Below are 17181 nucleotides of genomic sequence, written 5' to 3' on the forward strand. Positions count from 1 at the left end.
GTTTTTGCTTAAAGGCTAACTTCGAGAATAAGGTTTTAAGCGGCTTAAGGCCCACAATTGATTCCTCATGTGCGGTTCTTGGCGCTACAGTCTGGAAGCGCGTGACCGCTACGGTCGCATGTTCGAATCCTGCCTCGGGCATGGATTTTTCTGATGTCCTTAGGTTAGTTAGGTTTCAGTAGTTCTGAGTTCTAGGGGACTGATGACCACAGATGTTAAGTCCCATAGTGCTCAGAGCCATTTGAACCTTTATTTATTTTTTTTCTTCAAAATTCAAAAATATATAAAGTCCATGGACCTTGCCGTTGGTGGGGAGGCTTGCGTGCCTCAGCGATACAGATAGCCGTACCGTAGGTACAACCACAACGGAGGGGTATCTGTTGAGACGCCAGACAAACGTGTGGTTCCTGAAGAGAGGCAGCAGCCTTTTCAGTAGTTGCAGGGGCAACAGTCTGGATGATTGACTGATCTGGCCTTGTAACATTAACCAAAACGGCCTTGCTGTGCTGGTACTGCGAACGGCTGAAAGCAAGGGGAAACTACGGCCGTAATTTTTCCCGAGGGCATGCAGCTTTACTGTATGATTAAATGATGATGGCGTCCTCTTGGGTAAAATATTCCGGAGGTAAAATAGTCCCCCATTCGGATCTCCGGGCGGGGACTACTCAAGAGGATGTCGTTATCAGGAGAAAGAAAACTGGCGTTCTACGGATCGGAGCGTGGAATGTCAGATCCCTTAATCGGGCAGGTAGGTTAGAAAATTTAAAAAGGGAAATGGATAGGTTGAAGTTAGATATAGTGGGAATTAGTGAAGTTCGGTGGCAGGAGGAACAAGACTTCTGGTCAGGTGATTACAGGGTTATAAATACAAAATCAAATAGGGGTAATGCAGGAGTAGGTTTAATAATGAACAGGAAAATAGGAATGCGGGTAAGCTACTACAAACAGCATAGTGAACGCATTATTGTGGCCAAGATAGATACGAAGCCCACACCTACTACAGTAGTACAAGTTTATATGCCAACTAGCTCTGCAGATGACGAAGAAATTGAAGAAATGTATGATGAAATAAAAGAAATTATTCAGGTAGTGAAGGGAGACGAAAATTTAATAGTCATGGGTGACTGGAATTCGAGTGTAGGAAAAGGGAGAGAAGGAAACGTAGTAGGTGAATATGGATTGGGGCTAAGAAATGAAAGAGGAAGCCGCCTGATAGAATTTTGCACAGAGCACAACTTAATCATAGCTAACACTTGGTTTAAGAATCATGAAAGAAGGTTGTATACATGGAAGAACCCTGGAGATACTAAAAGGTATCAGATAGATTATATAATGGTAAGACAGAGATTTAGGAACCAGGTTTTAAATTGTAAGATATTTGCAGGGGCAGATGTGGACTCTGACCACAATCTATTGGTTATGACCTGTAGATTAAAACTGAAGAAACTGCAAAAAGGTGGGAATTTAAGGAGATGGGACCTGGATAAACTGAAAGAACCAGAGGTTGTACAGAGTTTCAGGGAGAGCATAAGGGAACAATTGAAAGGAATGGGGGAAAGAAATACAGTAGAAGAAGAATGGGTAGCTCTGAGGGATGAAGTAGTGAAGGCAGCAGACGATCAAGTAGGTAAAAAGAAGAGGGTTAGTAGAAATCCTTGGGTAACAGAACAAATATTGAATTTAATTGATGAAAGGAGAAAATATAAAAATGCAGTAAATGAAGCAGGCAAAAAGGAATACAAACGTCTCAAAAATGAGATCGACAGGAAGTGCAAAATGGCTAAGCAGGGATGGCTAGAGGACAAATGTAAGGATGTAGAGGCTTATCTCACTAGGGGTAAGATAGATACTGCCTACAGGAAAATTAAAGAGACCTTTGGAGAACAGAGAACCACATGTATGAACATCAAGAGCTCAGATGGAAACCCAGTTCTAAGCAAAGAAGGGAAAGCAGAAAGGTGGAAGGAGTATATAGAGGGTCTATACAAGGGCGGTCCACTTGAGGACAATATTATGGAAATGGAAGAGGATGTAGATGAAGATGAAATGGGAGATACGATACTGCGTGAAGAGTTTGACAGAGCACTGAAGGACCTGAGTCGAAACAAGGCCCCCGGAGTAGACAACATTCCATTGGAACTACTGACGGCCTTGGGAGAGCCAGTCCTGACAAAACTCTACCATCTGGTGAGCAAGATGTATGAAACAGGCGAAATACCCTCAGACTTCAAGAAGAATATAATAATTCCAATCCCAAAGAAAGCAGGTGTTGACAGATGTGAAAATTGCCGAACAATCAGTTTAATAAGCCACAGCTGCAAAGTACTAACACGAATTCTTTACAGACGAATGGAAAAACTAGTAGAAGCCGACCTCGGGGAAGATCAGTTTGGATTCCGTAGAAATACTGGAACACGTGAGGCAATACTGACCTTACGACTTATCTTAGAAGAAAGATTAAGGAAAGGCAAACCTACGTTTCTAGCATTTGTAGACTTAGAGAAAGCTTTTGACAATGTTGACTGGAATACTCTCTTTCAAATTCTAAAGGTGGCAGGGGTAAAATACAGGGAGCGAAAGGCTATTTACAACTTGTACAGAAACCAGATGGCAGTTATAAGAGTCGAGGGGCATGAAAGGGAAGCAGTGGTTGGGAAAGGAGTGAGACAGGGTTGTAGCCTCTCCCCGATGTTATTCAATCTCTATATTGAGCAAGCTGTAAAGGAAACAAAAGAAAAATTCGGAGGAGGTGTTAAAATCCATGGAGAAGAAATAAAAACTTTGAGGTTCGCCGATGACATTGTAATTCTGTCAGAGACAGCAAAGGACTTGGAAGAGCAGTTGAACGGAATGGATAGTGCGCTGAAAGGAGGATATAAGATGAACATCAACAAAAGCAAAACGAGGATAATGGAATGTAGTCAAATTAAGTCGGGTGATGCTGAGGGAATTAGATTAGGAAATGAGACACTTAAAGTAGTAAAGGAGTTTTGCTATTTGGGGAGCAAAATAACTGATGATGGACGAAGTAGAGAGGATATAAAATGTAGACTGGCAATGGCAAGGAAAGCGTTTCTGAATAAGAGAAATTTGTTAACATCGAGTATAGATTTAAATGTCAGGAAGTTATTTCTGAAAGTATTCGTATGGAGTGTAGCCATGTATGGAAGTGAAACATGGACGGTAAATAGCTTGGACAAGAAGAGAATAGAAGCTTTTGAAATGTGGTGCTACAGAAGAATGCTGAAGATTAGATGGGTAGATCACATAACTAATGAGGATGTATTGAATAGGATTGGGGAGAAGAGAAGTTTGTAGCACAACTTGACCAGAAGAAGGGAGCGGTTGGTAGGACATGTTCTGAGGCATCAAGGGATCACCAATTTAGTATTGGAGGGCAGCGTGGAGGGTAAAAATCATAGAGGGAGACCAAGAGATGAATACACTAAGCAGATTCAGAAGGATGTAGGTTGCAGTAGGTACTGGGAGATGAAGAAGCTTGCACAGGATAGAGTAGCATGGAGAGCTGCATCAAACCAGTCTCAGGACTGAAGACCACAACAACAACAACATAAAGTCCAGTAAAAACAAGAATTTTTAAATGATTGACTATGATTATAAAGGGACAGTTAAACACCGGTGAGAAGGACAATAAAGAAAACGGCACTCAGAAGCCTCCAGGGAGGTCGGTCTGCTCTCGTTCACTTAGGTGAGACAGGTGGTGAGCCCGACTGCACTTGCTCTGTCGGAACACAACCAGGGTCAGCCACGGACCGACCGACAGAACGACTTGCTTGCCACCAATCAGTACATGAGAACTTAAACACAAAAGGTTACGAACGTGATGATCCACAATGAAATATGTATTAGCTGTCAAAACTACACACCATGTTGGACAGCGACAACAGGTGAGGAAAGGACGCTTCCTGAAATTACGTTAGTGGCCAGGGCAGGTAACCGGAACACCGACGGCCACAAGGCAGAAAATTCCGCTGGTGCACTCAAATTGTAGTCAACCAATCGGTGTTGCTCACAGGAAAACCTCCCGAACAGCGAACCACCGAACCACGACAGCACGAATGGACGTGGCTTGGGTAGTTGAAACCACTACTCAACTTTGACGTCCTGGGTCGGTGATCCACGAAACTCGTAGCGATCGGACAGCTCCACACACGCTGCGACACTGCGCAGGGACCGCCAGCGGACTCAGCCGACTGCACCGCGCGGAGATAACTTCCCTGGTCCGCAGCAGCCGACCGACTCCGCTCAGAATGCCGACAGCAAAGCGCGCGCACCCCCGAGGGAGGACTCTAACCTCCGACGGGGGGAGCCGCGCACCGTGGCAAGCTGCCCGAGACCGCGCGGCAGTCAGCATGTCGTAGCCAAGTAAATTCAGTGTTAATTTGTATTGATAAAGATAAGATTTCAGCACTTAACGCTGTCACTGACATAAAATTCCGAAAACACTTCTGCCACTGAGGTAATAAAACTTTTTTTTAGGAAAGAAGTCAAATATAAATAAAATCTGTCGAAAGAAGCAAAGCAATGTCGTTACGTTTTTAATACACAGAGCGGTATCAGTAAATGCGCATAACCAAAACAAAGTAAATTCACTGTTAGTTTGTATCCGTAAAGATAAGATAGCGGAGCTTAATTGCGTCACTGACATAATACATCTGTCACTGAGCAAAAATAAAGTCCTGAACAAGGGGCTTAAACTAAAAAGATAGGTCAGGTGCGAGCGGAACTCGTCCGCTGAGGGTTCCGCACAAACTTCATGGTGTACATATTATAACTTAACTAATTACGTACGTAGACAGTTCATCATGTTTTCGACAGCAATAGTAGCATGATACTGGTCCCGGGAGTACCAACACTTTGTATAATGTTTTAATTTTTTTATGAGATTTAATTACAAACCAACAATTCTGACTTTTTCCCTCTATTTCTTCTGTGAAATCTTGATTCCTCTTAAATTTTGTGATGGTACGTGAACGGCAAGTACCGTGGCTTTTAATGAATGAGTTTGCCTCAAATGGCTCTGAGCACTATGCGACTTAACGTCTGAGGTCATCAGTCCCCTAGAACTTAGAACTACTTAAACCTAACTAACCTAAAGACATGACACACATCCATGCCCGAGGCAGGATTCGAATCTGCGACCGTAGCGGTCCAGACTGAAGCGCCTAGAAACGCACGGCCACACCGGCCGGCAATGAATGAGTTTGCGAGCATCGAAATACACTATGTGATCAGAACTATCCGGAAACCCGCAAAAACATAAGTTTTTCATATTAGGTACTTGTGCTGCCACCTACTGCCAGGTACTCCATCTCAGCGACCTCCGTAGTTATTTGACTTCGTGAGAGAGCAGAGTAGGGCGCTCTGCGGAACTGACGAACTTTGAGCGTGGTCGGGTGAATGGGTTTCATTTGTCATACGTCTACTGTTTCCGATGTGATAGTGAAGTGGAAACGTGAAGGGACACTACAACACAAAAGCGTACAGGCCGACCTCGTCTGTTGACTCACAGAGACCGCCGACAAGTGAAGAGGGTCGTAATGTGCAATAGGCAGGCATCTATCCACACCATCACACAAGAATTCCACATTGCATCAGGATCCACTGCAAGTACTGTCACATTTGGTTGGCAGGTGAGAAAACTTGGATTTCATGGTCGATCCACTGCTCACAATCCACACATCACCTCCGTAAATGTCAAACGATGCCTCGCTTGATGTAAGGAGAGTAAACACTGGACGATTGAACAGTGGAAAAACGTTGTGTGGGGTGACGAATCACAGTACACAGTGTGGCGATCCGATGGCAGGGTGTGGGTATGGCGAATGCCCGGTGAACGCCGTCTGCCACCGTGTGTCGTGCCAACAGTAAAATTCGGAGGCCGTAGTGTTATGGTGTGGTCGTGTTTTTCACGGAGGGGGCTTGTACCCCTTGTTGTTTTGCGTGGCACTATCACAGCACAGGCCTACATTGATGTCTTAAGCACCTTCTTACTTCCCATTGTTGAAGGGCAATTCGGGGATGGCGATTGAGTCTTTCAACAGGATGCAGCACTTGTTGATAATGCACGGCCTATGGTGGAGTGGTTACACGACAATAACATCCCTGTAATGGACTGGCCTGCACAGAGTCCTGACTCTAATCCTACAGAACAACATTGGGATGTTTTGGAACGCCGACTTCGTTCCAGGCCTCACCGGCCGACATCGATACCTCTCCTCAGTGCAGCACTCCCTGAAGAATGGGCTGCCATTCCCCAAGAAACCTTCCAGCACCTGACTGAACGTATGCTTGCAAGAGTGCAAGCTGTCATCAAGGCTAAGGGTGGGCTAACACCATATTGAAATCCAGCAGTACCGATGGAGGCCGCTACGAACTTGTAAGTCATTTTCAGCCAGCTGTCCGGATACTTCTGATCACATAGTGTATGTGACGTAAATAACCGTGTCTTTTATTGCAGTAACCTAGAATCTTCACTTTATTACATCAACAAGGGACCGCAGACCTTAATATGTCACACAAATTTCAGTTTAATACGTGTGCCGGTTCTTGAGAAAAACGGTTTTGAACAAACGGAAAACGCGACTCTGTAAGGGCTCCGTTATAATAGTTGAGGTGGGAAACCCCCCCAAAAAAAGTGGCAGCTCTAACTATTGGTCCTTTGGTGTTTTACGCCATGATGATTAAACATACGAAGTACCAAGCTGATCAGACGACTTTGCATAAAAATTTAAATTAGGAATTTTTTTCCATGATCGGATTTTGATTAAATAAAACCTATACGTTGCCCCAAGCTACGCCCAAGTTAACTGTGAAAACCCCATGAAAATTCGCCCCTAAGTTTTGGAAATTAACTAGTTCAGACAATGTGTCTTTTTCAGTTATCCGATTTTGGTGAAATATAGCCTATACGTTGCTCCAAGCTGGGCTTAAGTTACGTGTGAAAATCTCACAAAATTCGTAATACGTTTGAAGACTATCGTGTTCAAACGGACAGACAGTCATTACGATGTTAGATAAAATTTTAAATAGCGATACTTTTTTGTGATTCTATTTTGATGAAATAAAACGTATACCTTGGCCCAAGCTACGCTCAAGGTACTTGTGAAAACCCCCATGAAACAACTTCTAGTAGTTTGGAAAGTTAGTGTGGCGAAACAGACAGAGACGACGCTATTAGATAAAACTTTAAATTGCGATATTTTTTCCGTGGTCCGATTTTGATTAAGTGAAGCCTACGTTGCTTCAAGCTGCGCTAAAGTTACGTGTGGGAATCCAATGTGAATACATCCAGTAGTTTTGGAGATTAGACTGTTCAAGTAGACAGATAGGCAGGCAGACAGACAGACATGACGGTTTTGTAGTTTTATTGTTAGTATAGATATTGAAGACAATGCACGACAACATGGAACAATACAGATGAAGGAGCTCGTATTCTGCCTGCCCATTCCCCCGACTTAACCCCTCACCGCATACTGTGTCAGATATGTCTCATACCATTTTCCTAATTGTGGAGCTCATATTTGAAAATCTATTTCGTAAACGCACGTTGGGATAGATACGGTACGCTGTTAAGAATATCTGTGCAAACAATGAATGTCATTTGTCGAGAAAGTAAGGAGCTATGTAGTAAGAATCTTTGCTTTGCGCTGCGAGCTGTTCACATCAAGTTCGGTCATGCGAAAAGTTGTATTTGACGCAGTAAACATTTGAGTTCGGAGTTTGTATAATTTATAGGGGTGAAAGGACATATGTGGATAATTTTAAAGATACAAGTTCATATATTTGTCAATTAAAATACAAATAATATTGAAACTCGGTTAGTGACACATATGGCACAACATGGTGGCATAGAGTAAACATTCATCATAACCTAACTTCCATAGGAAACTATATCTTTTCTTTGTCAGCTATGTTAAGGCAACTTATGTAACAAAGTTTTACAGCTCTTCTGCCACAATAAGAGTTATTGAGGATGTAAATGTTAGTGAAGAATCGGATATGTCACCTAACAAAACATTTTCTGCAGAACGATACTTTCAAAATGAAGATGATGTGCTTCGTTCAGAGTCAGATAGTGATGATGAAATCAGACCTAAGAGCTATAATATAACAAAGAAAAGAACTGCGGTACCAGAAACGGAATCAGTGTCAGAAGATGACATTCAGATGAGGCTTACTGCTGATTGTAATCTGGATGATAATCGTGTTGAAGACAGGGTTCAAAGCGACGAATTTCAAAACGTCCTACTAAGGTGGGGAAACCTACAATACACTGGAAAGTAGGATACTTGATTAGAAAAGATGAAGAGATGAAATTCACCAGTAACACTAATCTTCCTGAGGAAATATTGGATCTTGAAACTCCTGTGGAATATTTTCAGTATTTCTTTACTGAAGACATAGAGCACTACATAACCAAACAAACTAATTTGTATTCTGTAGCCGGCCGCTGTGCATGGATGTGGGTGATGTCCTTAGGTTAGTTAGGTTTAAGTAGTTCTAAGTCTAGGGAACTGATGACCTGAGATGTTTAGTCCCATAGCGCTCAGAGTCATTTGTATTCTGTGCAATGCCAACCTAATAAAAGTGTAAATGTTAATGTAGAAGAAATGGAACAATTTATTGGTACGACCATGTTCATGTCAATTATTCAACTCCCAGCAACAAGGCATTATTGGTCTCAACATTTGGGCCACCCTGCTGTAAGTGACATAATGAGCTGTAACCGATGGGAAGAAATAAAACGCTTCATACATTTCTATGTAACAGTAATCTAGTCCGCGCTAGCGACCCCAACCATGACAAACTTTTCAAAATTCGCCCACTGCTAGACCATTCGCGTGAAAGACTGTTGCGAGTGTCAAAAGATGAATTTTTAGATGTGAATGAACAGATTATTCCAACAAAGTGCAGATCTTCACTAAAACAATACAATCCTAGTGAACCACATAAATGGGGGTTCAAAGCTTTTGTTCTTGGTGGGATGTCAGGATTCAGCTGTGAGTACGAAATTTTTGCTGGAGCTCAGAATAATGTTATAATACCTGGTGCTGTCTAACTAGGAGTTAGCAGCAATGCTGTTGTGCGTCTTACGCTAGCAATCCCACGACATGTGAACCACAAGTTGTTTTTTTTTTTTTTTTTTTTTTAATTGGTTCACTAGTATACCTGTGGAAGTGTATTTGCATAAGGAAGGAATACAGTAACTGGGGACAGTCCGTGCCAATCGTGTACTAGGTTGCATTTTTCCTAAAGAGGCAGAAATGAAGAAGAATGGCCGAGGTAGCATGAAGGAGAAAGTAGGAACAGTAGATGGCGTAGAATTGTCATTAGTATCCTGGTTTGACAACGGAGTAGTCAACACTTTGTCCACATATGTTGGATGCAAGCCAGAAGGCGAAAATAAGAGGCTTTTCAGAAAGGAAAACTAATACAAAATGATACCTTGTCCACACTCTGTGATGATCAACAATGACTACATGGGTGGTGTCGATCTGTTAGATTCTATGCTTGGTTTTTACAGAAATGAAATCAAATAAAAAAAATTGAATCTGAAGATATTCTATCATCTAATTGATCTAGCTTGTGTTAATAGCTGGCTACTATGGAGAAGGAGAAATACATACTACATGCCACTAGTGGATTTCAAGGTAGCAGTTGCAGATGCCCTCTGTAAAAGGGGCAAAACATTATCCAAGAAACGAAGTAGGTCAAGCAGCGAAGTCCAAAAACAGCTGGACAGTAAGAAGAAGAAAGGTCCTGTGGCAGATCTTCCACAGCGTCAGGTGCGACAGGATGGCGTAGATCATATGCCGGTGTGGCTCGAAAACCGTGGTCGAAGCAAATACCCAGATAGCAGCGAAATCGTACATAGCATGTCTGAAGTGCAGTGCATCATTATGTTTGAATAAGGAAACTGTTTCATGAAATTTCATAATGAATAGACTAAATGATAAATAATTTTGTTTGGTTTCTGATAAACATGTAAATTCATGAACAAAAATTGTAATTATTTAAAAAAATAAACTTAGTCCTGCTAATGTGTGTTTATATTTTGTATATTTTCGAAATATTTTCTCATCCAGCCTGAAACTAGTATCACAGAATGAAACTTCCTGGCAGATTAAAACTGTGTGCCCGACCGAGACTCGAACTCGGGACCTTTGCCTTTCGCGGGCAAGTGCTCTACCAACTGAGCTACCGAAGCACGACTCACGGCCGGTACTCACAGCTTTACTTCTGCCAGTACCTCGTCTCCTACAGAATGTTAACCGTAGCTGCATGCTGTCCCATATATGGCACAAACCCTTAAATCAAAACTAACAAACCACACATTAGAGATATAATTTAAGTATTTTTCCAGACATCAGGACACTGAAATTAACACGTGAAATTTTTTCACAACAATAAAAAAAATGTAATGCAGTAAGAAGTTAAATCCCGAAGAGCTGTTGTGAGACGCGTTGTGAAGACGTACTTCAGCAGGTCTACGTGCAGCCGTCAACCGTGCTGATGGACGAATGCAACGTCTTACCACAAGAACTCCTTGCCAACCTTAAGCCGTCGGCACACGGACCGTGCATCCGAACGTTGAGCGTGCCGAATTTCTGACGTCATAGCGTGGAACAGCACGTTCGGGAGTCTTTACGAACGTGCAGAGCAATATCTATCATGTCAGATATTCTCAGCGTGCGTCTGAGCGTTGACCAACTACGTCACACGCACGCCATCTCCCTTCAGCACAGAGCTGTGAGGCGCCATATTGGCATTCAGTTCAAGCCTATACGACAAACGTATATATGCTGTTTCTGAGCCCCAGCAAATTGAGAATCACTCGAAAACCGCTTGATTAACTGTGTGATTTGTTGCAATAAAATAACGAGAAACATATTCGTGGCAGTAGAATTATTGTAATTGCGTATAATGTGAGTACGTCATTTAAAGGTAGCGGCACACTGAGGATCCACAAAAAATCCATTGTTGTTGGTACAATTTGTTATAACTAAATTTCAAGTAGTAACATAGCTACGATTAAAGCATTTAGCATGTGCCAACATGTCAGAATTGTCCCCGGATGAATTGTTGTCACTTTAGCGCATGGCACTCACTGCCATGGGGACACGCATCATTAACGTCTACGCTCCCTCAGGCACCGACCGACGGCATAAAAGAGCCCAGTTTTACTCCGAGGAAATCGCTCCCCTGTTTTTAGGGCGTTATAACCAATGCTTACTAGGAGGTGATTTTAACTGCGTTCTGCATCCTAAAGATCAGATTCCCCACTATGCTACATTCCAGGAACTACGTATAGTGGTGCGAGACCTCCTGCTTCACGATACCTGGGAAGTTCAACACGGCGACCGCTCTGGCCATACCTTTCTTACCAGTCATTCCGCAAGCCGACTAGACAGGATATATGTCTCACAAACTCTTAGATCTGCGATACTGGGCGCCGAACGCTGGCCGCTGGCCTTTCCCGACCATTGCGCCTACATCTGTACGGTCCTCCTTCCGCCGCAATCCGTCTGGCGCAGCCGTGCGCCATGGAAACTCAATACCTCACACTTGCATGACCTGGCGTGTCGCCAACAAGTCACAGAAACGTGGACAGCCTGCGAAAGGCGCATTCCCCGCTACCACTCGACATTGACATGATGATTGGACTGCGCCAAGCCGGCGATCCGGAGGACACTGATGAGATACGGGAAGGACATGGCCGACTGGCATTGCACCACTGTTGACTTCTATTATACGATTCTCCGCGATCTAGACGCTCAACCGCCAACCCCGGACAACCAGTTGAAACGGCAAAGAACTAAGGCGAAGATAATTGCGCCGGCACGCGGGAAACTGCAAGGGGTCGTGATACGGATGCGACGCCACGATAACGCGGCTTTAGAAATTCCATCCATGCATCATATAGTGTCCGACAAACGACGGCGTCGTCGGCAGATCATCAGCACTCTGACCACGCCTCATGGCACGCAGGTGACCACTCAGAATGACATCGTTCACGCATTCGTCGAGCACTACCGTCGTACTTATAGTAAAGAAGACGCTGAAACTGCAGCAGACGACTCCATTTTGCATTACGTCACGGGCACCCTCCCCCACACGGAGGCGGATGCTTTGACAGTGGCGGTCACGCGAGACGAAGTCAACAACGCAATCGCCAAGGGTGCTGTCAACAGATCGCCCGGCATTGACGGCTTACCGATTGAGTTTTACCGTACCTTTCGGGACCTCGTGGCACCACGGTGGACGACTATGTATCAAGAACTGATTACATCTGACCACGCAATCCCACCCGCCTTTGCTGAGGGCATCATCATACCAGTCCACAAACCAGCCCGTGGTTCGATGGTCACGAGTTACAGACCGCTCACCCTACTCAATGCCGATTACAAGATTTTCGCGCGCTTACTGGCAATGCGGATCCGAACAATACTCCCTCATATCCTCTCGCCAGAACAAACGACGCCTGGAGGACAGGTTAACATACAGACTGACACAGGGGAATGCCGCGGCTTAATTGCGATGGCGGCGGCCTGCAGACTCCGTGCAGCGGTCGTCGCTATAGACTTCGACAGCGCCTTCGATAAAATGCGTCATCGTTTCCTGTTTTCGGTGGCAGCCCGGATGGGCATCCCCCCTCCGATTCTCGACGTCATCCGGCGTCTTTACGACAGTGCCAGTTCACGTGTCTAAGTCAATGGACGTTTAGCAGGGCCGGTACCTATCTGCCGTTCGATACGGCAGGGGTGCCCCCTCTGTACCCTCCTGTATGCCATTGCCCTTGAGCCCATTATTGGGGGCTTGACGACCAAGCTCTCTGGCCTCACCCTACGCCAACACACTTTTCGCTGTCGGGCATATGCTGAAGACCTCCTCCTCCTCAATCGCTCCGGCTCTGAGATTCGAGAAGTCCTCGAATTGATTACCCGTTATGGGGCTGCCGCTGGCAGTGCCATGAATGTCGCCCAATCTTCTGCAATGCTCATTGGACGAGGCCTCCAGGAGGGTGAAGTGGCACCCCATTCGCTTGTGCGGACTTTCCGGTACCTGGGCATTACCTTTACCGCCACGGTCACACGCACGGCGGCAACGAATTTCCGTCGCCTGTTACACGTCATCCGCAACGACGTCCGCCAGAACCTCTTGCGCCGCCAGGACACACTTCAACGGGTTGAGTTTCTTAATCTTTATGTGGCATCAAAATTGGTTCACATCGCGCAAGTTCTCCCTCTGCCAACTGCAATTGGGCGCAACCTTCAGGCGGCTTTTTGCTATTATCTCACGGCTGGTTCAATGTTTAAAGTCCGTTATGAGACACTTACCCTGCCCTCACGGTATGGTGGTGTCGGGCTCATCAATGTCCGTATGCAAGCTGCAGCCTTGTACATGAGTACCATGAGAAAGCAGTGGATGGGCCAGGGTACACCTCTAACACGCAGCTTGCTTGAGGTCCTCCTGCCTGCTTCCCCCCTCACCGCCGGTGTCTGTCGGCCATATCTTGCCCCATTTGTCCCATCTTTTGACCTTTTTCGTCGACTACAGTTACATACATACCAGTCTCCCAGATACGCGCCCACCCAGAACTAAGGATTTTTACAGCTTACTGCTGCGCTGTGTTCCCCGGAATGTGATGGAGACCAAACGTCCCTCCATCCAGTGGCCCATAGTGTGGACTACCGTCCACCAGCCCTTCCTCCCTACGAACGTCCGGGCACTGTGGTGTCACATAGTCAACAGGAAATTTGCCACGAAGCAGAGACTGCACAACATTGACATGTCACAATCCCCTCTTTGTCTCCTTTGCCAGCAACTGGACACTGATGAACACCGTCTGACATGCACCTCATTGCAAGATGTATGGCGCTTCGTGCAGCAAATCATTGCCAGACACAATCGGACCTCGAATGTTTCTATACCCGGAGGACAGGCATTTTCCCGACGCCAAATATGCTATTACGTGGGTCAAAGGGTGGGCGGTCGCTTATCTCTTTCACGAGGGACCTAAATGCCGCCTCGACTTCTGGACCTATTTACGAACAGCCCATGCAGCTCTCGAAAACGCGCCACGTTACCGAACATTATTTGCTAACTATCTTCGAGCGGTCTTTGTTAGACCTCCACTGAGTTGGGGGGTGCCTGGCTCAGAGGGCACCCTCCCCTCCTCCCCCGGCGGTGTCTGAGTTTTCAACCGCCTACGATCTATTCTACTTCTGACCTCCGCGGATGGGAGAGCGCATCGCAGATTACGCGGATTCTATTTCTTTTTGCTTTTCCTTTTTCCTTTCTTTTTCTTTAACTAGAAATTATATTTCTTTTCTCTTTCGCCGATGTGTTCCCATAATTTCATGATATTAGTGAATATTACAAAAACACATGAAAATAAGCCGGCCGGAGTGGCCGAGCGGTTAAAGGCGCTACAGTCTGGAACCGCACGACCGCTACGTCGCAGGTTCGAATCCTGCCTCGGGCATGGATGTGTGTGATGTCCTTAGGTTAGTTCGGTTTAAGTAGTTGTAAGTTCTAGGGGACTTGTGACCACAGCAGTTGAGTCCCATAGTGCTCAGAGCCATTTGAACCATTTTGAACATGCAAATAACTACTGTTGATTCCTGTCTCCCCCGCCCCCCCCCCCCCCCCAAAAAAAGCGTAGTGAGTAGCGTCAACGATCCACGACAAGATTTGTGGTAGAATGTTGGTTCGTGTCTCGCGAAGCTTAAATTTTTTTTTCCTAACATTTGCGTATTTACAGGTTTTGATGCTTCATTATAATATGAGTATATACTACATATCTGATGTTAATATAAGTAAATATAAGTTCACCTTCTTTTGAGGAGTGAGTTTTTTCGATTGGTTTAATGTACAGGACAGCTTGCACTACTTGTATAAAGATATTTTGTTCATTTTTCTTTTGATTTTCGTAATTCACGCCTTTTAAAGATTCTGCTTCTCTGTAGGAACAGAGACCAAGTAAGAATGACCTAAGGGTTTTACCAAAATCTGGGAAAGATAAAATAACCTTTATCTTATGTGGAGAACTATTGCAAATTTGTGTGTCACATTGTTTGTAATGGAACTTTTATAAGCCTGTGTCCTTATTGATTGGACATCGCACTTTCCTTTTTGTCTTAAAACATGTACATGGATATTGAAGTTTTTGTTTATGTTACATATAGAACGTGAGTAGCATATGGACAATGGAGGAAATGTGCGTTTTAATAGAGCTAACGTGGGAATTTTACGCGCACCCATTGAGTAAACAATGTGAAATAGGAATAGAAACATCCCACAACTGCCGCTGGAGTGCGTCTCGATCGCGTGTACCACGTTGGGGCCCACGTACCGTATGCACAAGTCGCATCTTTCCTGAGCGTTCAGCAGCACGTTGAACTCGGCACGCTCAACGTTGACGTTCGACAGCACGGCCCGTGTGCCGACGGCTTTACGGCCAGCAGGGGAGGACTTTATAGTGTCTGCGCTGCCGTCCATGGTGATCGCACACTTATTTAGATCCGTGTCGAACCTTTCGTAATGTCCAGGGGGCCATCATAAATAGCGGTGAGTTCAGTCTAATTATTGTCTTTTACTCATCGCATTGCGTATTTCTTTCAGTTACTTTCTCTGGTATGTTGTTGCAGTTACTTTTACGTACGGTCCAAGTTTCCTCTGTCCATGCTATTTCGCAGTGACACATCAATACGAAAGTTACTTTCGTCCTTACGTTTTGCACGCCAGTGTATAATGAAAGTGTTATATGCTAGTAGATCTGTTCCGTATTTAAATGGCATTTGGAATGACATCTCGTGGTAGTGATGGAAGCTACGAGGTGGTCAGTAACAGAGTAGGCGGGATCTGGCGGGAAAGCAGAGAAGTAAAGAGCCGTCGGAACTCCAGAAAGCAGTGAAGATCGACCAGAGAGTATGAAGGTTGTGGGGGCGAGCGGTAAAGCGTGTGCGTAGAACCAAAAATCTCGGGATCGAATCCTAGCCAGGCACGGATTATCCAGTCTGTTTTTTAACAAAGGGTTTGCGTCCCAACGTTAAGGAGATTTGCCAGAAACGACACGTCGTCCGGATTCCACGTTAAAGAGCAGAGCCCCTCTCCCTGGTTGGATAACTGGAGCGTGTTAGGGACACGCAGTCGACGAAGTGGCGTCCAATTGAAAAGCTTCCACCAGGTCGTACATACACATGAAGTTATTTAACTAATTATTATTATATTATTTTTTACAATTGTATTGTCCAACTAGGATCACGTTGATAACTTCAGTTCCTCTTCTTCCTGTGTTGTTGTTTCCTATTTTTCCAGTATTCTCTCATTTTCTCCCCATGAAGTCTCTTCCTTTCTTCTGTCCATTTTGTTCCCGATTTTTTATTTCTTCTGCTTTGAAAGCCTTCCAAATTTAGTAATTTGTTTTTAAAACGGTTTCTTTCTGCTACTTCTGATTCTTTGATGTTGTTTCTTTCAAGATCTTTTCTTACTTCTGTAATCCACGCTATTGTCGATTTCTTCTTCCAGAAATACAGGAGTATTTGTTTTGTTAATCTATTTCTATCCATTCGGTAGAGATGTCCAAAAAAGGTTAATCTTCGTTTGGCCATTACTTCAGATATTTTCTCTATATTTTTGTAGGTCTCCTCATTACTTCTTATTTTCCAACCATCTGCAGTTTTCATTGCACCCATTATTTTTCTAATAATCCTTCTTTCCAGTACCTCTAGTTTGTCCATCTTATAGTTCATCGTTAGGCATTCAGATCCATGATAAGATACTACGTCAAGAATTTAACAGAGCACTGAAAGACCCAAGTCGAAACAAGGCACCGGGAGCAGACAACATTCCGTTAGAACTGCTAATAGCCTTGAGAGAGCCAGCCATGACAAAACTCCAGCAACAGGCTAAACACCGTCAGACTTCAAGAAACATATCTTAATTCCAATCCCAAAGAAAGCAGATGTTCACAACTGTGAAAATTACCGAACTATCAGTTTGAAAAGTCACTGTTGCAAAATACCAAGACGAATTCTTTACAGAAGAATGAAAAAACTGGCAGAAACCGACATCGGAGAAGAGTAGTTTTGATTCCGGAGAAATGTCGGAACACGCGAGGCAATACTGACCCTACGACTTACCTTAGAAGATAGG

The 17181-nt window shown here is 44.4% G+C and overlaps 1 protein-coding gene and 1 non-coding gene across 2 annotated transcripts in view; one reads left to right on the forward strand and one right to left on the reverse strand.

Annotated features, from left to right (window-relative positions):
- LOC124717051 (mitogen-activated protein kinase kinase kinase 10-like) overlaps positions 1 to 17181 on the forward strand; it is a 721769-nt gene that overhangs the window by 58519 nt on the left and 646069 nt on the right. The window lies entirely within an intron of this gene.
- Positions 10158 to 10232, reverse strand: Trnas-cga. The gene has a single exon. It is a non-coding gene; the product is annotated as a tRNA-Ser (tRNA).

This window comes from Schistocerca piceifrons, chromosome 9, assembly GCF_021461385.2.
Source record: "Schistocerca piceifrons isolate TAMUIC-IGC-003096 chromosome 9, iqSchPice1.1, whole genome shotgun sequence".
Classification (NCBI taxonomy): domain Eukaryota; kingdom Metazoa; phylum Arthropoda; class Insecta; order Orthoptera; family Acrididae; genus Schistocerca; species Schistocerca piceifrons.